This window comes from Pongo pygmaeus, chromosome 21 (assembly GCF_028885625.2).
Source record: "Pongo pygmaeus isolate AG05252 chromosome 21, NHGRI_mPonPyg2-v2.0_pri, whole genome shotgun sequence".
Classification (NCBI taxonomy): Eukaryota; Metazoa; Chordata; class Mammalia; order Primates; family Hominidae; genus Pongo; species Pongo pygmaeus.
In genome coordinates this window covers 64,376,047-64,398,184 of record NC_072394.2, presented here as the reverse complement: position 1 = coordinate 64,398,184, position 22,138 = coordinate 64,376,047, and the positions used below count along the sequence as shown (strand labels likewise).

Sequence of the window (22,138 nt, the reverse complement as noted above, 5' to 3'; positions counted from 1 at the left end):
CTGGATCAGCATCTGCATTGGTTCTTCACCGCAAAAGCCCATTCTGAGAACGTCAGAGTGGGGAGGCAGTGCCGCCACTGCTTCTGCTTGGGAAGGAGTTGGGTTTCCTGTGAGCTGATGCCTTCCTCGCAGCACCTTGAGACGACATAGAGAGAACCAGGGATCCTGTCCCATCTGCACTTCTCAAACACTGCAACTTCAGGTGCTGGAGACGCCGAGGACTGTCCTGACCCCCATGGACATGCGTTTCAGCCACTGGTGCCTGACCCCAAGACGGGGAATTCTGCTGCTTCTTCCAGGCTCAGCCAAGAGCGCTCGAGGCCTGGCTTTGCAGGAGGCTGGCAGGAAGCGTGCCCGGACTCAGGTCTCCCCATCCAAGGGGGCAGCTTTTCTTCTGACTCCAGGTCAGGGTCCCACAGGGCACAGCCACCTGCCTGGCCACTCCCAGCGGCTGTGACTCTGCCACCCTCATCCCAACCACGCCCCTGCCTCTGCTCCAGCTCAACCTTCTCATTTTATTGGAAAAATTTAATTGGGAGTTCTGAAAGGTCACAATTAATATTTCCAAATGAAAATACAAGGTAAAGCAGCTCTGAGTAAATATTGTTTAAATCCAACGTGCTTAAAATTAAAATGAAAAGGACACGGTCAGGGGAGGGAGGCTGAATAGGGCACAGGGTCTGATGCAGACACAGAAAGCCTCAACCCTGCCCTGAGCGGAGCCACCTCATCACCAGGGCCCAGATGAGGAACGGGCAGCTCTTGTATGGCCAGTCAGATGGCTGCACACATCGGATCCCTGCTCTCATCGCAGATTCATCCAGGCATGGGAAAGAGGTGCGACGGGGAAGGGACACAAGCTGGGGACGAGGGGCTTTGATCCCCACGCCTGACCTCGCTCCTTCCTTCCCCACTAATTTGTTGGTGGGGACAAATGATGTCTTTTCAATATTAGGTTAAATACTCTGCAAATGCAAGGCCGCCCATATCCCAGCCACACCGTTCCCTCCTTATGAAATCCCCCTGCTGCCAGTGTCTCCATTCACGCTGAAGTATCAACTGTGTCCATCCTGCCAGGCCCATTTTCTCCATGACACTCGTGGTGTGTACTGCCTGTCTCCTTAAACTAGGATGAATGCCTCATGATGCTCAGGTCCCTGTGCTCAGAGCAGCCCCTGCCACAAAGTAGGAAATTCACCTCACACTGAAGTCAGGAAAAGACAACCCAAGGCCTGTGTGTTCTGAGCTTGTCCAAGGGCCCCCACTTCTGATCACAGCTCGGTCTCTGCTGCATTTCTAACATCCTGTGGCCCCCTGCCCCACCAGAGCGTAAATTCGGCCAAGAGGGATGACATCCTTTATGTTCATTGCTCTACCCCAAAACATGGCACTGACCACAGCACGCAGAGTGAGATGAAGAAAGGCTTGTTGAGGAAGTCTTCACACCCTCAGGGCTGCACGCACACAGCCTCTGCCAGCTGAGCACATGCCTGGCAAGACCTCCCACACGTAACAAACAGGTTGTCACACACCAGGCCTGATTTGCTTTGCAGGAAGGTGACAGATATAGATCAAGAACTCTAAATTTCAATCAAATGGAACAGCAGATTAATTGCAAAATCCTTCAAAGTACTTTGGAAAAAAATAACACGATAAACTAGACATAAATGCCCTGTGCTTTTTCTACAGATGACATTGCCTATAATTGGATTTACCGAGCACTTTTGAATCTGCAGCTCAAGTACAAACAAAGTTTTTGTGATTTTAAGATGCATACACAGATAAATTAAAAAGTGTGTAATTACAAGCAACCGCTTTACCTTGCTTCAACTTTGACGGCTCTGGCTCAAGGTCGCACTCAGCTTTCATATGCTTCAGAAGAATTAATTGCATCACCAGAATGCCTGCAAGGATCGTAACAACACACAGTGCGAGGCATCTGCACCTGGGCTAGTGACTTTGGCTGCGTTTGGGAGGGTGGCCCTTGTTGTCTTTTTACAGAGCAACGTTTTGTGTGGAGCGTTCCCGGAGGACAGAGGGACCCATTACGTGGCTCCTGCCCTGTCTAACCCTGCACACACCTTTGTTCAGTCCCATCCTGGGCCCCCGATTCCACAAGGATCGAGAAATGGGCAATTACAAGCCAGTCTTATTTTGCCGTCTTCGTGTGGTTCTCAACAAAACCCAGTTCGTTGGAAATAGTCCTATGAGGCGGCCAGCTGGGCTTTATGGAGAAAGTGGCAGAGGACAGTGTTTTATTGCTTCTCGGCCACCTCTCAGCACAAGAACCACTCAACAGAGCTGAAGGGACCAGGAAATTGCAGTGAAGAAGACGCTTTCTTCCCATTGTCCAATTTCTGTCTGGCAGACTTGGCTGCACTTCGGTGAAGAGGGGATTTATCAAGACCCCTGTGAGGTCCAGGCTTTTCCTCCCGGCTGCCAGCTAAGCAGCTGACGAAGGAGGGGGACGAGGCTTCACGCAGCTGAGTGAACTTCTCTTTGGCCTGAGCCACACCCATGCTTCTGTGATAAGGTCAAACTTGTCCCACTAGAAAGCAGTCTTTTTTGGACTGAAGAAAACTCCATTCTGGGCTCACCTGGATATTTCAAATCTGGAAATGTTTTGCCAATGCACGCTTTGTCCGAATCATTCAGAACGAGGTCAACACTGAGAAGGGGAGATCCCTGCATGAGCCGAACTGAGGTTCCAGGAGCCGCAGCTCCTAAGCTACCAGCGCTGGAGGCCTGCCTGGTGAGTCCGTTCCTTCTTGCTCTTGCTTTGGTTTGCGATCCACCCCCAACTGATCCATAGTCCTGCTGTGCTGGCTGGAAGGCACCCCATGGCACACACCACTCCCATGGGGACCTGACACCCACAGGGCTGGTCCCCACCCAGTGAGGATGGGCACGGCCTGATCGCTTGGAGGCCATGGCACTGCCAGCTGCACCCAAACCTCCAAACCCACCTACATGGACAAGCCCAGATGTCCACCAGCCCTGGATGCATGGAACTCACTTACCCACGGGGACTCTCACAGCCAGGACCCTGACATCCATTCACCCGTTTGTTATGGGTTCAATTCTGTCCCCCTAAATTCATACATTGAAATTCCACCCCAGCATCTCATAATGTGACTTTGTTTGGAAATGGGGTCGTGGCAGATGAAATTAGTTGAGATGAGGTCATATTGGAGTAAGGTGGGTCCCAATCCTGTATGTCTGCTGTTCTTATAAAACTGGAGACTTGGGCACAGACACACTCCCAGAGGGAAGGTGATGTGAAGAGATGTGGGAAGAAGGTGGCACCTGCAAGCCGAGGAGAGATGCCTGGAACAGAGTCTTCCCTCCGAGCTCTCCGACAGCTTTCGTCAAACCACCCCTGCCGATGCCTCGGCTTTAAGCTTCCATCCTCCAGAACGGCGAGAGCATACACCTCTGCTGTTTGTACCGCCCCTTTGTGGCGTTCTGTTATGGCGGCCCTGGAACACGAATACACCTTTGAAAGTGTTCTGCAAAAAAGGGGGGAGCCGCCGTTCCCTTGAAGATGTCGGTTCGCTGTCAAGATCGGGCACTCCAGCTTTGAAGGCAAGACTTGTGTGGCACTCACCTGCTGAGCCGGCAACCCCGACTCTGCCCCAGGCCTGGGCCACACACCCATGAAGACAGACATGAAGAAGACACCCATGAAGACAGACATGGCCCCACAGTGAGGCCGTATGGGGTGACGTGTGGCCCCACAGTGAAGCCGTACGGGGTGACATTCTTTCACTGACCAGGCATGCACGGAGGCTGACGACACGGCGGGTCCCTTGCTGGGGTGACAACCCTGAGGCCTCTCTGGGTTCCTGCCCTCTGGGCCGACATGCTACCGAGGAACTTCTGACATGCGCTGGAGTAAAGAAAGACCAAGTTTCTGATCCACATACGTTTTTCAAGGAAGGCCTGACCCCAAGAGTCTAATGTAAGCCCAAGGACAGACCAAGAATATATCCCAGATGCAGGAGACGTGACCAGCCATGTGGGCACATTTCCTACCCAGCCAGTCAGAACGGCTGACAATGAAAAAACTGTCTTCCCTGTCGATGCTGAGCGTTCTCCTGACGTGCGGATCTAGGGAACGTGTGTCTGTGGGCAGAACTGGGCCTCCCTCACTGTGAATCAGTCTTTGAAGGCAAGAGCAGGCAGAGCTCACGGCTGGAGTGAAGGGGACAGGACGTGGCACATTCCACCCTCTGGGACCTTTGAGGCACCAGGAGAAGGGAAGTCACCACATCCTCTGACCAGAGGCCCCCTTCCTTGTCCCCGGGGTTGGGGGTCTTCCGAGTGCATGCCTGCACTGATACCTGCAGCTCCGGCGCTGTGAGCCTTCACGCTCATTCCTCAGCAGCCACCTGCCCGCATTTTGACACTTCCTGGGCTTGATGTGGGGCCCCCCAGAGTGGAAGCCCCTGGCCTCACTGTTTGGTTTGTACTCACTCAGCCACTGCCAGCCCATGCAGCTGAGCCCTTGGAAGTAAAGACGTTCTTACAGGCTGGTCACGACACGTGTGTGCCCCGGGTCAGCGGTGAAAGCCCCCGGGTCAGCGGAGAAAACCCCCGGGTCAGTGGAGAAAGCCCCTGGGTCAGCAGAGAAAGCCCCGGGTATGCGGAGAAAGCCCCGGGTCAGCGGAGAAAGCCCCGGGTCAGCGGAGAAAGCCCCGGGTATGCGGAGAAAGCCCCGGGTCAGCGGAGAAAGCCCCCCGGCAGCAGCCCTGCTCCCGCTCAGACTCTTTCTTACCCTCTAATTTGTCTTCAGCTCTGTTTTCCTTTTGACACTAATGACAAAGTGAAACAGCTACACAGGCTCGAGAAAGGCTGAGGGGGGTGATGTTATCCAGCCTGGGGACATGACTTGGCAGGAAGCCGTGTGAGAAGCAATCTGTTGAAAATAATACTTTCTCGAGTGGACAACAACTCGGAGAGCCAGAAAGTGCTGCTGCCACATATCCTAATTAGCCACCTGGGGCTGCTGACCCAGGGTGAACAGTGCTCCTGGGCAGAGCTGTGAAGAGGGGCAGCTGGCTGTGCCCACCGACCTGGCAACCGTGGCCTTGCCACAAGCCCAGGGAGCCCCGGTGCCCATCCTGCACCGGGGGCTTGTGATGACTGGGGGCGTTCGAGGTGTGAGCACCACAGACCCTGCCTCTCTGTCCCCTCATCAGCCAGGCCACACGCTGGCCAGCATCCCCCCAAACATATTTACAGCCACAGTGACCTTTACCAAAGGACAGGATGACCAGCTAATTAAATGCAGGGATATGGAGAAGGTCAGAGCGCCTGTGTGCCACCACACACTTCATAGTAAGGTTCTAATAAATCATGTCCATGGCCGAGGCTGTAATGAGAACAGAAAAGTCATCTTTCTCCAGATAAAGACACTGTAAACACGTTCCACATGACCAGCCACCGTGGGGACCTGCCAGTGGCCATTCTTGTGTAGCATAAAGTGGGTGAATCTGTAATGGGATGCAACCACCAAAGACGGGGATATCCTTGCATACGCTAAGTGAGTGGCTTATCCAGCTGCCCTCAGTCAGTTACTGGTTTAACACACTCTGAACTCTCAGCCCCATGCCCCAAGGCAGCCCAACATCAGGAGGACACAAAAGGCTAAGCACATCCAAGCTCGGGTTCCTTCCTTCCAGCAGTGACCCCCAGAGGTTCTCAATGTCTGGAGATCTCCTTGGTTGTCACACTGGGGGTGTCTACTGGGTGGGGACCAGGGATCTACTGAGCACCCCACAGTGCATGCCCCACAGCTGAGACTCTGGCCCCACATGTCGGCAGCACTAAGGCTGGAGACAGGCTCTAGCATATTCTCCTAGACCCACTCCAGGAAACAATTGCAAGCCCACCAGTCCCAGCTCAGGTGCCTTCCTGTGGGAGGCCTTTGCTGCTGACCGCCTGACCAAGGGCACGTCCCCCCTGCCCTCTGCAGGCACCTGCAGTCACCAGCCCCGGGAATGAGCTCCTTGCCTTGGTTTCTGACTTGCTTCCCCTGAATGGGGAGCACCCGGACGGCAGGGCTGCGGCTCCCACTTTCCAAGTGCCTGGCACAGCCCCATTAGGTGGTTTCTGCATGAGTGGAGCCATATTAGAAGACCTACTCGAAGGCTCGACTCTGTGCCCTCAATTGCACCAGCAGTACAGATCTGGGGCAGACGCTGGCATGGGCTGGAATGGTCAGTGGGGGCTGCACTTGGCTTTGTGCTTGGCTTAGAGAGCAGGCGTGAGGGCGGGAGAGTCTCAGGGACCGTCCAGAGTGGAGCCCGTGCAAGGGCACCCCTCCTAGGGTGGACGACATGTCCCAGGTCTGTGCTGTCCAGCAACGTGTGGCTAATGGCTGCTGTCTCAGGCAGTGTGGCAGTGTGAGACAGGCCCAAGATGCTGCCAGCTCAGTGATGAGCCCGAGCGAAACAGCCAAGGAATGGCCGGCCGGGCCAGAACCCTCTTCTCCTGGCTTGGTCTCTGGCTTCTGCTGCCCAGCCCTGGCTCTGCAGGGAGGCACTTACTCTGCAAAGGAGAAGAAACAGATGGGAGGGTTGAGAGGCCTGGGAGTGGGAACAGGTGGAAGCGTCTCCTGGGCAGATGGACAGGTGAGGACCTTCCAGCCTGGAGCAGGAGCAGCACTTCTCGGACAGAGGAGACAGCCCTGGGGGATCTGGAGATGGACACCCCTCTGGGGAGACGCCCCTCCGGGGAGATACCCCTCCAGGGAGGGCCCATGAGTTTAGATTTCAGTGGTTTGCAGTCGGGAACCCTGCTGGGTTCCGGAACACAGGGAGCTGTGATGAGAGCAGGGTTAGGGATTTCCTTTTTTTTCCCCCTGAGATGGGAGTCTTGCTCTCTTGCCCAGGCTGGAGTGCAGTGGCGTGATCTCAGCTCACTGCAACCTCCGCCTCCTGGGTTCAAGCGATTCTCCTGCCTCAGCCTCCCGAGTAGCTGGCATTACAAGTGTCCACCACCACACTCAGCTAATTTTTGTATTCTTAGTAGAGACGGGGTTTCACCATGTTGGCCAGGCTAGTCTTGAACTCTTGACCTTGTGATCCGCCTGCCTCGGCCTCCCAAAGTGCTGGAATTACAGGAGTGAGCCACCGTGCCCGGCCTTCTGTCTTATTTCTGTGCCATCTGATGTTCTTTTCCTAAGGATCCAGACTTGCCTGGGTGTGGGCCCTATGAACTGGGCTTCTCATCAGCATCTTCCACCCTTTCCATCTTTCGTCCTCACTCTCAGGCCCCAGGAACCCCTAGGATCCTTCATCTGCACATCCGAATGTTTGCAACTGGGACCTCCTATGTTAGCTTCCTGGGGCTGCTGCAATACATTCTTGATTTCAGAAGTCTGAGATCAAGGTGTGGGCAGGGCCATGCTCCCTCCGAAGGCTCTAGGGGAGGGCCCTTCCGGCCTCTTCCAGCCCCTGGGGGCTCTGGACATTCCTTACTTGTGGCTGCATTAGTCCAGTCTCGGCCTCTGTCTTCTCGTGGCCTTACTCTCTTCTCTCCAACTCCACTCTGTGCGTCTCTTTTAAGGACCCCTGCCATTGGATTTAGGGTGTGCCTAGATCACCCAGGATGATCTCATCTTGAGATTCTTAATTTCATCACATCTTCAAACACTCTTTTTCCAAGTAATGTCCTATTCACAGGTTCTGGGGGTGAGGACATGGATGTATGTTTTGGGGGCCTCCATTCAGCCCACTCTCCTCTGCCACCTCCCTGGTAGTATGTTCTAGAGCCCTGGGCCAGGGCAGCCCCATGGACCATGGAGGGCAGTGGGTCAGAGGGTAGACTCGGGCCAGAGTTCCCCCTCAAGCCTCAGCTCCTGCCCTCCCTGACCCAGGCACTGGCCTGCTGGGATCTCAGCCCTGGTCCCGTCTTAAGGACCGTGTTGTGGAAGAGTGAGCTCTGCTGTACACAGCTGGTGCTCAGTACAGAGCTGGCGCTCAGCCAGTGCTAGTCTTGACCACACTTTCACATCCATTCCCGCCTCTCTCCAGCGTCCTCAGCCCAAGTCTCACCAGGGGTGCTGCATCTGCCTCCCAGTTCCTCCTGTGCCCGGGAGAAAGAGTCCCTGAGGTACTGGACATCTGGGCCCCAGGCCCTGCCCCTGGCTCAGCCTTGTGCAGGCCTCAGAGCTTCCTTCTGTGCCTGAGTCAGCCTTGTTGGTTTGTGGGGGGGCGGTTCTCATTCTTTCCTTCCGCTTCCTTCAAGTATGTGTAGTTGGTAGACCAAGGCACATGTGGGAGGGGCCCACAGAGAGGCCCCCAATCAAGCCTGGCACAGACATGGCCCCTTCCTCTTTAGCTCTGTGTGCGACATGGATGTGAGGCTTGCAAGAGGGGCTCAGGAAACGCAGGTGGGACAGACCTGCAGGCCAGGAGGTGCAGCCCAGCTGGCAGAACCAGGGCCTGCAGGAGGAGGGGCCTCACAGAAGAGGAGCCTCATGGAGGGGGCTGGTCGGGTGCCTAAGGCCTGGCAGCGGGTGGGTGAGGCCGGGCCTGGGGACCCCACAGGAGGGGCTGCATTCTTTCCTGCTGTGTAGCTCAGTGTGGCGGCCGAGTCACTGGGGCAAAGCCCAGCCCAGCAGTCCAACTGCAGAGAGGGGAAGGATCGGATGAAGGAGGTTGGTGCAAATTCCGAGGGAACCCAGTGTCCCCAGCTTGATGAGATGCCAGGGCTCACCATTTTCCAAGTCGATGCTCCTCTCTCAGACACCGCGACTGCCTCCCTGCATTTTTGACCTCCCCTGTGGGCCATGCTGGAGGATCCAGGGGTTCACTGCTCTCTCCTGTGGTCCCCAGCACAAAAGCACCGCCACGTGGAGCCTCACAAGGTCCCGAGCTGATGGCAGACCTTGGATTCCTCTGTGGCTAGACCCAGAGTGTGACATGCCTTCTCTGTGGTGATCTCAGGCTCAAGGATGAGAGGGTGCCACAGAAGGGGGCTTGCTGGGCACCCCTAGACTGTACTCAGTTTCTCCTGGGCAACTTGAGCTCCAGGACAGTTCAGACCCTCGTTTGGGTCTGATGGCGTGAGTTTGCAGGGCCCCGTGGAATACATCTGATAACCACAGCAGCAGGGCCAGCAAGAAGAATGAAACGAAGCTAGTTCATGCCTCCTGGGCAGGACGCCTCTGCGGGCAACTGGCCTGTAACCTCCGGCGGAGGCAGGGTGTGTGTCTTTAGCTAATCCTCTCCTTGTTCGGTGACCTCTGTGCCTACTGCATAAATTGCTAGTTACTCTAAGTAGGTATCAATTCTGAATCAACATTACCAATCTGGAGGCACGGTTTCAAAGCATTCAAATTCTGCTCTCAGAAAACACGGCTGTTTTGATCCTTCTATGCAGCCAGGCAGTGAAAACGTTGCACATATTTTCTGCACCTATCCAAAGAAATTTATCTTTCACACCCTACTTCATGCCATATGCTGGGAGCTGAAAGAATGAAGGATTTAGCTGTCAGTCTCTGAAGGCACAACAGGCCTCATTCCAGCTCTCCGGCGATGCACGGGATCTGAAGCTATGACATTTCACTTCGGTTTCTGTCAGCACTATCTGCCGCGTATCGCCGGCGCTCGGCGGAGCAGGCTTGTGAAGGTGGCTCCCGTGCAGAGGAGAAAACCGCCTGCTAATCTCCTCTTCACGGTGCCAGGAGACAGGAGTGGCTTCTCATCTCTAAAGCATGTGGGAGACTGGAAATCTAAGGTACCCTCACACCCCCGTGTCCAACTGTGGGGCTGGCAGCCCCTCCTCCTGGAGGTGCCTGTTTTTAGGAGTTTTTACTTCTATCCCACAACCCCAGTTCAGCCTTCCTCAAGTGTGCTCATTATCTTGGGTAAGACTTGGCATCCCCAAGGTGCACAGCCTCCATCCCAGAAAGTATTCTCTTTTTCAGTTTGAAATCCAAATTCACATTTTATCTGGCAAGGATGATTTAAAAATACGTTTACCTCCTCATTTCCCTCAGTCAAAGGGTCATCTTGAAAACTGCACCTTGACCACCCTGGGAAATGATTTTCTCCTCTGCCTCAAGCCTGGGAAGGGGCACAGTCCAGCAGTGTTGATGCAGAACCAGTACCTGCAGCTCCTCCGTAAGGGAGGGAGTAGAAACAGCAGTGGGGTCCATAAAGAATGCCAGGCAAGTCAGTGTGGCTTCCTCCTTTCCGTTCTACCTGCACCTCTTCCCGACACCTTGCACGTTTAGGAAAGGGTGCCTTTATGAGTGTCTGAGTCTGGGCGTGGTGGCTTACACCTGTAATCATAGCCAAGGAGGGTGGATCTCTTGAGGTCAGGAGTTCAAGACCAGCCTGGCCAACATGGCAAAACCCTGTCTCCGCTAAAAATACAAAAAATTAGCTGGGTGTGGAGGCAGGCACCTGTAATCCCAGCTACTCGGGAGGCTGAGGCAGGAGACTTGCTTGAACCTGGGAGGCGGAGGTTGCACTGAGCCAAGTTTGCACCACTGCACTCCAGCCTGGGCAACAGAGCAAGACTCTGTCTCAAAAAAAAAAAAAAAAAAAAAAAAAAAGAGTGTCTGAGAAGCATTTTCAGTAGGAAGGTGACTTGGAGCTGTGAGTGACAATTAGTTTCTGATAAATAGCACCAAATCCTGCCTCATGCAATTATGGGGGGCATGATTGTTCGATTCCATGTGTGCTCCACTTCTGCCTGTTGTTGGGCTCTAGGTGCCGGGGATGCCCAGGTGGATGACACCAGGCCTTTGCCCTCTAATGCTATAGCTCAGGGAGGCTGAAAATTCCAAGGAAATAAACACAATTCTAGAGAGTGACCCACGCTCTAAAAGGCTGCAGGGGAGCAGACGCAGGGCAGAGGAGGCAGGTGGGCTGGGCAGCAGGCACTGTGGAGCAGGTGCTGAGTGGCAGAGGTCAAGGATGACCAGTGCCTTCGGACTTGGGGACTCAAGCCCACACGAGGTCATCTGCTCGCTGCCCCACCCACAGAATTACCTTTGCTCAAAGAACCTGTGCAGTTTCATCAGAAGTCAAGCTAAAGCCGCTCCCCCGCACACTCCCCAGGCCTCCCCCACATTTCCAGCACAGCACTGGAGCAGAGCAGGCAGTCCACAGAACGTGCCTGCGAAAGGAGACCAGGAGGCAGCACAGCCCAGGAACAGGCCCGACATGGCCCCCTGCACTGGCCTTCATCACAGGGAAGCATCAGGGACAGGCCTGGAGTGACCGCTTGTACCTGCCTTCATCACAGGGAAGCATCTGATATACTGTGATGTGCCTTGAAAGTGACTGGCCTCTCTGATTGTTACCAGGCTGAGCTGTGACCGGTCGACCCAGTGATAAGTTAACAGAGTCCCTGTAGATCCCAAAATAGCCATTCAAGACCCAGCTGGCATTCTCCCTCCTCTCCATCCCAGGGCTGGCTGAGCTCATGGATCATTTTAATTGGATAACTGGAAAAACATTCTCCTTTCATAAGCCTCCTGACACAACTAGCTTCAAGGCTTTCAGGAAAATGTGCTAACTTTTGACCAATATCCACACGGGCATTTCTGAGGTCCTATCTAGCATTTGCAAAAAAAAACAAAAAACAAAAAACAAAAAAACAACACCTCGCTTGCTAGTAGAAAATAGAGTATTAAAATAGAATCTAAATCAATTTTTCTGATCAGTTGCTGCAGAAATGTGTATAAGTAGCTACAAATTGAGTCATATGGCACACAGATGTGCTTTTGCGATGGTGTAAAGTTGTTATAAACTTGCCCCCTGCCCCATCACACTTCCGTGCCTGGGGATTTGCTCACACGGACACATATCTGAGAAAATTTCCTGGTCCAATCAATAAATGCTTATTAGGAAACGTGGCACAAAATGTGCCCACAGTAAAAGCAAATTCACGTGATTTAAGAGGCCAGGACTTTTTCTCACCCTTTCTCTTTTAAACCTAAAGGGAGATTAGTCTTATGTCAGTCTATCTATTTCAAACAGATCTCTTTAAGAAGATGTTGACCAGAACAAAAATAAAATACCTTGATGCCTTTGGAAATAATAAATGTTCCTCTGATAAATTCCTTGATTCAAGCTGACGACATAGGTGGTGAAAACAAATATAAAAACAAGTTACATACATACACAGACACACACATACCCACACACAAAGACACATATACACACACATACACACATATGCACACATATACACATACACATACACATATACATACATATAAACACACACATACATACACACGTACATACATACACACGTACACACATAATACATATGCACATACACACATACAGACATACACACAGACACACACACGCATACACACAGACACACACATACACACACACCTTTACCCCTCATTGGACCTGGTTTTACCTAATGTCTGGAAATTTCCTTGCTCTAAGACAAGGTGAAGAATTTTACATCCTTGGCAAAAACAGCAAGGGTTTATTTCTTTGCAGATTCAGATAATACACAAAAGTGCTCAGTAGGCTGTCATAGGTGCTAGTTTATTTTAAGGACTCAAACGTACATGCATACATACACATACACACATAGACAGGTATGCGATACACTGTCGTGTGCTGCGTAAGGACGTCTCCGCCAGTGACAGACCACAGACACGGTCGTGGGCCCGTGGGATCAGAATGCTGTATTTTTACTGTCCCTTTTCTGTGTTTAGATTTGTTTAGCTCCATAAATACCATTGTTACCACTGTCTGCAGTACCCAGTCCAGTCATAGGCTGGACAGGTTTGCCGCCTGGAGCAACAGGCCCTACCATGAAGCCGAGGGGTGCAGAAGGCTGGACCATGTAGGTTTGCATCAGTTCACTCTGATGTTTGTACGGTGATGAAATCAGCTGCTGACGCCATTTCTCAGAGTATGTCCCTGTCATTAAGTGAAGCGTGACTGTACATATATGTTCCTAATATCTACATCTATAATGTATGCACACACACTACACATGCACACACATACACACATCCACGTGCACACACATACACACAAATACACACACACATGCACATGCACACACGCATGCACACACACAAATACACACACATCCACACATCCACTTGCACATACACATCCACAAATACACACACACATATATGCACATGCACACGCACATACACACACTTGCACACACACACACACACACTGAATTCTTACTGCTCTTGCTTCCCCGAGTCCTGGGATTGGTCACAACCCGGTATTTGGAAATCTCAGGGCAGAGTCAATGTGAAGGGGCTTCTGGAGACCAAATCTAGGGGTAAATCATGTCCCTGCTGGCCGAGGGGTGGGGAGGGACTCAGTGGCCATGCACTTCCAGGAGCTGTGAGAGGTGGCATCACTCTCAGAAGGAAAAGGAAAAGGTACCAAATGCTGAAATCATTCTGTGAGTTCATCTCGACCCAGGAAGGGCTGGGCCTCTGCAAAGTCTAGAGGGCTCAGCCCTGGGGTGGGGGGTCTGCAAGGCTGTGGTCCCCAAGTGTGCCCCTCCCAGGACATGCCCCTCCTGGCAGCTCCAGAAATGCCTCTGCTTGGACCTGGCTTTCCCCTGAAACCTCACAGACTTTGGAAAACCTTAGGCCACTTTCCCTTGTCTCTTTCAGGCAGGCTGTGCCATCGCCAAACTCCCCGATGAGGACTCGCCGCAAGTCCATTGTGAGGAGAGGTGGACACTATCCCTGGTGGGGGGTTGGTCTTTGAGTTGTCCCCACCCGCCTCTCATTCTGCCAGGTCCACCTGGAGAAACTTCCCCCGTCCTCCAAAGCTCAGGTCCAACGTTCAGAGCAGCTCCGAACAGGAACGGAGACATGCAGCAGACCTGCCCCAGGAGGCTCTTCAGGAAAGACAGTGAGTTATTCAGAGAAAATGCTTGGGCGGGGACACCAAGTGGGCAGCCGAGTGGCTCCACAGTCCTTCCTTGGCCTCAGTCTTTCCAACCCAGAACTGCAAACCCTGTGGCCCCTCCCTCCTGGCATCACCTGCGCCACCCTGGGGCTGAGGCAGTGGACTCAGAGTTGGTCTTTGAACGCACCAGACTTACCTAACACATGCTGATCACACACAATGTCACCACCACTCCGGGAAGCCTCCCAGGAGTGACCATGCACATGGGTCTCAGTCACAGCAGAGGGTCCCAGCCTGATGACCACACCATCTCACCTAACCACTGTCCCTGCCCAATTCCACATCACCTCACCAACCACTATCCCACCCTGATTGAACATCACCTCACCAACGACTGTCCCAGCCTGATTCCACATCACCTCACCAAACAATGTCCCTGCCCAACTGCATTACTTAGACTTGTCACCAGTGTCCAGTGGCAATAGGGTTGGTGTGAGTCAGTCACAGCCACCCACAGATAGGAGAAATTCATCCAAAGTGGAACATGGTATCCTCCCAAGACACACAGGGAAGGGGAGGAGGGAGCTGCAAAGGCAGGTCCAGTGGGGCTTTCGGTTTGAAAGAATAAAATACAGGATACATGTGTGTTTTTCACTTTCTACAAAGGAGAAGATCTTGAAGGAGGACCACCCAACTAGCGGTGCTTCTCTCTAAGCAGCTGAGATGACAGGGACGTTTCCCCCACTGGGTTGCACACTCCTGTGTGTGAAATTTTTCTGCATTATGTTACTTGTGTTATCAGAAAAAACAATCAAAAATATAATTTAAAAGATGAATTGATTCCTTAACAGCTCTGAGATTGAGGAGCGACTCTTAAGTTGTGGGCACTGGCGGAAGCTCTCTGAATGGAAGAGGCAGCATGCACATGGTTATAGCGCGGGCCTGAGTCAGGAAGCCTGGGCTCCGTGAAGGCTCCGGAGCTGCAGAGATGCTGCGAGGCCCTGGAGGACTCCAGCCTGTGTCCCAGTGCTTCCGGAAGGCGGCCAAGAAGCAGGTGTCCTGCCCAGAGTGCAGTCCAGGGGACCAAGAGTTAGTGCTGCTGTCAGGGCAGGGCACGTGAAGACCCTGAATGCATTTGCTGCTGTTCTTATCATTATCAGATTGACAGCTATTCCAGAAGTGCTTAATAAACCATCATTCAGAAGGAAGTTCCTTGAGGCACTGGGTGGTGGGTGTCGGTGGGGGGAGGACACAGTGGGGAGAGACGACGAAGGTGGGAGGAGGGAGAAAGACAAAGCCCCCAGCTGGAGAAGTTCCCTTGATCTGGCAGCTATTTGCATGGCATTGCTCAATTTAATGGTGGTGGAAAGACAAACCCGTGGAAGAAGGGTGTTTCTGGTCATGACGTCACCCCTAACATTGACCCCTATGAGCCCAGCTTAGGGGAGGCCCTGCAGAAGCTCAGAGGCTGCTGCAGGGGAGGCCTGGGCTGTCGGCGGGTCCTGTGATCCTGTCCACCCCACTGGGCCAGCTTCCTCCAGCCTAGGGTCGCTCATCTATACCCGAGGCTCCTGCACGTATGACTTATTATGAAGTCATAATAATATCTAAGCTGGTATAAGGTACATGCTTGTCCTTAAGGAATGTGACTTCATTTCCTGCAGAGAAAGGACTTGAATACTAAAAAACCCAAACCCAAAAGCCGCCAAGCTCCCCTGTGGTCTAAGGTAGGCTAAGTCCTTTTACTGGAAATATTTTCTATGCCCTAGACACATTGTAACTGTAGGCCACAGACCACATTTCTGGTTTTTCAAAAATAAATTTTTGCTTCATCAGGTGGTGCTCCCTGTGATAAATGCTACCTGTCAAGACTTCCCTTTGATCAGACTTTAAGACAGAAAGAATTTCCGAATCATTTACTTGGGAATTTAAAAAACTTACACGCATTTGTTTGGCAGAGAGGAAACCCTAGCCTGTTTTACATTTTGTCAAATCTATTTTTAGATAAATTTCCTCTTTGTGCTTAAAACTACTCCTAAATTAACTCTTGGGTCGTTTTATGGAATTAAAATAAAGTTACTGATTAAATTCCTGCCTGAGTCAGCAAGTCCTGCCCAGGCTGTGGCTGAGGATGCAGTGTCGGTGTGTCCCCGGGGGCGCCCATCTGCATTTTGGGTCCATTTCACACACCTTCATTCCTCCTGGCACCGCGCTGCCTCCAAGTACAGACGGTCACCGACAAGGGAGACAGGGTTTTGTAAGAAACTCCCCTGAACAAGTTATCCCAACAGGGAACGGGGAAGAGAGCAGACACTGTCCAGCTCAGTCCAGTGGATGATGTCTGGTGTCAGAAATAAAAATGGGACAATAGGCCATGGAGCGGGAGAGGAGGGCACCTCTGCAGCTTTCTGGAAAGGGTGTGGTTTGCTTCAGTGGACACTGAACACGCACTTCAATGATGCCAGTGAAGTCTGAGGGACTGGACAGGGCGTGCGGGGAGGTCGCCTAATCAATCACCTGCCACGGTCCTTGGAAATCTTCGGAGCAGAGACTTCCAGCAAGGGCACCACCCAAGCTGAACCCAGGGGTGATGATCACGATGAAAAAACACCTTGCTAGTCGGGGGAGCAGAGTTGCTGGTGGCGGGGGGTTGGTTTGGAGGGGAAGGTTTAACCTGACTTGAGAGGATCTGATAGCAAGTTAATCACCCTCTGTGCTGTACATGCACAAACCCTAACAAACCCTACACACACGCCCACACATGCACACATGCACACACACGCCCACACATGCACACATGCACACACATGCCCACACATGCATGCAAGTGGACATGCACTCATGCACACACACGCGTGAATGCATACACACATATGCACACACGTGTGAAGGCGCACACACGGGAATGCACACGCACATACACACATACACGTGAATGCACACACACGTGAATGTACACGAGTGCACACACACATGCACACACACGCGCATATGCACACACATACACACACAAATGCACACACACGCGAATGCACATGCACATACACACAAGCGAATGCACACACATACACACATGCACACACAAATGCACACGCACATACACGCGAATGCACACACACGTGAATGCACACGAGAATGTGCACTCAGATACACACATATGCATACGTGTTCGTGCACACACATACACACGAATGCACACATGCATGAATGCACACACATACACACGCGAATGCACACACACATATACACAGGCAAATGCACACGCACATACACACACGAATGTGCACACGTGAATGCACATGCACATACACACATATACACATGCAAATGCACACACAATACACACACGAATGCACACACATGCGAATGCACACACACATACATACATGTGTGAATGCACATGCACACATACACACGAATGCACACACACACGCGAATGCACACACACATACACACGCGAATGCACACACATATACACACACGTGAATGCACATGCACATACACACATATACACGCACAGTTGGGCTTCTGTTCTCTCCAGACTTTCCATTATTGGCACTCACAGGCAGGCCTCCCAGCCACGCAGATATGGAGACTGGCTAGTGCTTAACAGAGAGCTCTGCAAGGAAACCAACTGTCATCAGATTCGCAAACAGTTTGTAGAACTCCAGGAGTTTCGTGAAACTTCTGATTCTTTTAGGAAAAGCTGGCAAGATCCTCATTCTCTTGGCAGAAAATTCTGTAAAATTATCGGTACAGATGCCGCTGGTCTATTTTCACTGGAAGAAAAAAAATCCCATCACCTCTGATGGTGCTAACATTGACATTATTTTTGCCTTCAGTATTTATTGAGATCTTCAAGAACTGCACAATTTTCTCTGATGAAAGGCAGGAGAGGGGTTTGGAAAGAAGAGCTTTCCCTTCCAGAACTCGGCCATCTGGAATGTTAAATGGTGTGTGGGTACCACCCAGTGGGGATCCCACAGCCTGGACTATCCCACCTGAGATTAATGTGAAGGTTTTGAATCAAGTGTATTCCAGGTTTCTGCAGGGGGCTGGAGGTACACATGGGACGAGGGGTCGCCCTGTGAGGACTGGAGTCCAGGAACTCTCCCAGGGCAGGTGCCTCGGGTGCTCTGAGTCTGGACAGCGGGAAGGGGTCTGAGGACAGTCTCACTCTGTGCAAAGGGGTGTGGGTGACGCAGTCAGAGCCAGAGACACAGAGGCTGAGTGACCAGGCTGGGATAAGGTGGTAGTCACTAGGACCAAATCAGGACACTGACAGAAAGTGCCACAAACAGCGGGGTGGCGGGGCCAAGGAGTGGCCTTTGCAATCCAAAGGGGAGAGATGGGACTGATGAGAGCAGGCACTCTCCACAGGGGAGATGAAGGGGCCCAAGCTTTTATTACGAGGCAGGTACAGCGAGAATGGTTTGGTACACAGGCCACTTGCTCAACCCCTGTCATGAGCCTATGGGGAGGGGCAGTCACCCCACTTCACACAAAGGGTGGTGGAGAGACCAAGTTGCTTTGAGACATGAATTGAGTGGAGACGGCTTTGAAGCCAGTAGCAGTGCATGGAGAGTGAGGCAACACAATACATTCCCAGGAACAGACCCAAACCGCACGGGAGACCCTTAAAAACACTGTGCTAAGTGAAAGAAGTCCACCCCAAAGACGATCCCACCTGCATCAAATATCCAGACTAGGCACATCTAGAGATGGAAAGACAGAAGGTGGAAGGTGTATTTATGGCTGTCAGGGGACCGGGGCAGGGAATGGGAGTGGCTGTCTTATGGGTACAGGGTTTCCCTGCTGGGTGATGAATAGGTTGCACAATTAGATGACAGCAACAGTTGCTCTCTGTAATATATACTCAACTCTACACTATAAATGGAACTCTGTGAATTGACTAAGGACCATTGAATTGTACACTTTAAACAGGGGAATTTCACGGTATGTTTTTATATCTTAATAACATGGTTAGAAATAGAGTGAGCAAATATTTACGGATGAATTGTGTGTTTGAAGGTTCAGGAGCAGTTTAGAAACCTCACCCACATCGAGGGGTGGTCACGGGAGGCGGCTGTGGGCTGCAGATTGAGGGAGGCTGCTGGGCTGGGTGGGTGTGGCAGGTCCCAGGTGCTGGTGAGGATTGGGAGCTGTTTGCTCAAAAACGCTAAGATGGTTTATAAGACTTTGAGATAAAATGAAACTACCCAAGAAAGCCCTAAAATTTTAAAGAGCGGGTTAAAGCCTGAACCCCCAGGAGCCTTTCAGCCCCCAGGACAGAGCCCAGGATTCCCAGCTGCAGAACAACATAGGAGGCTGGACCTTGTGTGTGATATGGAACAGGCAGCCAGGAGATGGCTGCCTCCGAATTCTGCCCAGGCTCAAGGCTATTTTGTATAAAAGGGTCTGAGATGTCCCTGCCCCTGCATTTTGGCTTGGTTAACATCAGACCTACTTAACCAGCATAAGCAAGACGGAGGTCGAGGCCACGTGCGCCGCGCTTGCTGCTTCCTTAGCTGGGCAGCCCCCCTGCTCTTCCCACAGGGCTTAGCCGCATGGCCGCCCCTTTGCCACCCTCTGAGCACCTCCCAGGCCAATTCGCAGGCCGGCCAGTCCCCCTCATTCACAGCACCCCGACGGCCTCCTTCACCAGCAGCAACGGCTGCATTTATTCCTTTGGGCGTTTCTAGAATGTTTGGCGTCCAGAGGGCAGGGGCTTTGTCCGATGCCACTGCAATCCCTGCTACACAGTAGGTATCAGCCAACCCTGTTAAATGAATCCACACAACAGGGAAGAAGCATCAAACAGACCCAGCTCTGGCTGTAGTCCCTGCCACACCCACCTCCCTAGACATGAGGAGCTCCTGGGAAGGGGATGATGTGGTTGTGATGGGGCTACAGTCTCACCCACCGCCAGGAAGAGCCCAGCCTCCCCACTCCCACCCGTCCCTCTGGCTGCTCTCTACTGTGAAGTGCCAGCTAGGCAGTGCATCTCACCCCATGGCAGGCAGGCAGCGGCTTGTGCAAGAACAGACAATGAAAACAGGGTTTTAATCAGGATCGTTTACTTAGCACAGAGCCTGGCTTGAAGGAAGAGGCCAGTGAGTGGTAACTGTATGACAGGAAGAGTCTTCTACAGAAAGATCATGCCCCTCCAAGCAAACACATTTTCATATTTGACCTGAACATGAAATCTCATTCTATCAACAAAGTATGCATCTCACTCTGTGGGTGACTGACAAGCTACCAACAAGGTTCTGAACACCTGGCCCATCTGCGGGATCTGAGGAAGCAGATGCGTGCAGTTTGGGGTGCTCTTCTACCACCCCACCCTGTTCTGGTACCATCTGCCTGGGCCGCACTCCCGGGGCACCTGCCCACGGGCCTGCACAACTCGTGGTTCGGGGGACACCAGATGCACCGTGACAGCTCCAAGGAAAGCAACCCGTGCCGTTCACTGCAGGACACAGTAGATTTTGCTGGAGACTTTCTTTGTGAAGCAGAAACTGCCTCTGAAATGCATGATTTCCTCTTGTGATTGTTTCTTTCTCTGCTGTCTTAATGCCTATTACTCATCCTCCCAAAGATCAGAATTTTATAAGAAACATATGGATCTTGAGACTTATCATCTGCCCTATATTGCACAGACGTGGAGAGTACAGCTGCGTGCACTTCTCCATACTCTGCACATTCACACACAGCCTATAAACTCCCATAAACACATTCCAGGGAGAAAGTGTTGAATCAAAGCCATAAGCAGCCAGTCCCATTGCCAGGTCCCGACATGGTGACTTTATATTTATTTTAATAGACTCTGGGCTGTCATTTCCATCTTTATAAAAAGATACTAGATTTTTTGAAAACTAGCTGAAAGAGAACCATTCACAATTGGTTCTTATACATCTTCTCACCAAATGTATTTTCACAAATAAAAGGAAATATTAGATGGATGAGCAGCTGATCTCTACCTTCAGGGGATTTGCTTACAGGTAGATTGCCCCACAATAAGAACGTTTCCATAACAAATGCCATAAACCTACAAATGTGAGAGTAATACAACATTCCACAGATTAGAATCACTTTGGACTTCCCAAGGTTCCTCTTCACTAAGCCAGAAACATCAGACATTCCTGGCGTGGGGAGGTAAAATCATTCCTGGTGTGGGGAGGTAAAATCCATGCTTCCTCCAGTAATTGCTTTATCATTAATGAGTTTCAATGCCCTGTTCTCTCCTCTCCTCCCTTCCACTTTTCCACCCATCCCTCCCTCTGTCCCTTCATCTCTCCCTTCCTCTGTCTGTCCACCCATCCCTCCACCCATCCCTCCACCCATCCATCTATTCATCCATCCATCCATCCATCCCTCCCTCCCTCCCCTTCTCCCACCCCTCCACCCATCCATCTATCCATCCATCCATCCATCCATCCACCTGTCTGTCTGTCTGTCCGTCCGTCCATCCATCTATCTATCCCTCCCTTCCTCCCTCCCCTTCTCCCACCCCTCTACTCATCTGTCTATTCATCCATCCATCCATCCATCCACCTGTCTGTCCATCTGTCCGTCCGCCCGTCCATCCATCTATCCATCCATCCATCCATCTATCCATCTCTCCCTCCCTCCCCTTCTCCCACCCCTCCATCCATCCATCTATCCTTCCCTCTGTCCCCCACTTCTCCCACCCCTCCATCCATCCATCCTTCCATCTGTCCCTCTGTCCATCCATCTATCCATCCATCCATCATCCATCCACCATCCATCCATCCATCTATCCCTCCCTTCCTCCCTCTCTCCTTCCCTCCATCCTTTCATCTGTCCCTTTGTCCATTCATCCACCTGTCCATCCATCCATCCATCCATCATCCACCCATCCACCTGTCCATCCATCTACCCTCTACCCACCTATTCCTTGGTCCACCTTCCCATACCCCATGAAGGTAGTGTCATAAAGGCAGGGACTGGCCCAGAAGCCAGGACCCAGAATGGAGGCAGACGCTTAGCAGGACACAGCGACTGTTAGCACTGAAGCCATAGGTTCTCCACTAGCAGCTGAAACCCACTGGGCTTCCTCCTGCACTGACAGCCCAGATTGCCCTGGGGTCACAGGCAGCTCCTGCAAGTTCACAGCCCTGGCCTTGGCATCACGTCATCTTCTGCTGAGCCTGCTTGCTCCTGTATATACCACACACCCTCAAAGGCAAATGTGGGGACACTCTGTCTGTCCCTCCATCACCAGGAAGCCAAAG

At 52.1% G+C, this 22,138-nt stretch overlaps 1 protein-coding gene across 1 annotated transcript in view; it reads right to left on the bottom strand.

Moving 5' to 3' along the window:
- CDH4 (cadherin 4) overlaps positions 1-22,138 on the bottom strand; it is a 705,615-nt gene that overhangs the window by 243,512 nt on the left and 439,965 nt on the right. The gene's annotated exons all lie outside the window — the stretch shown is intronic.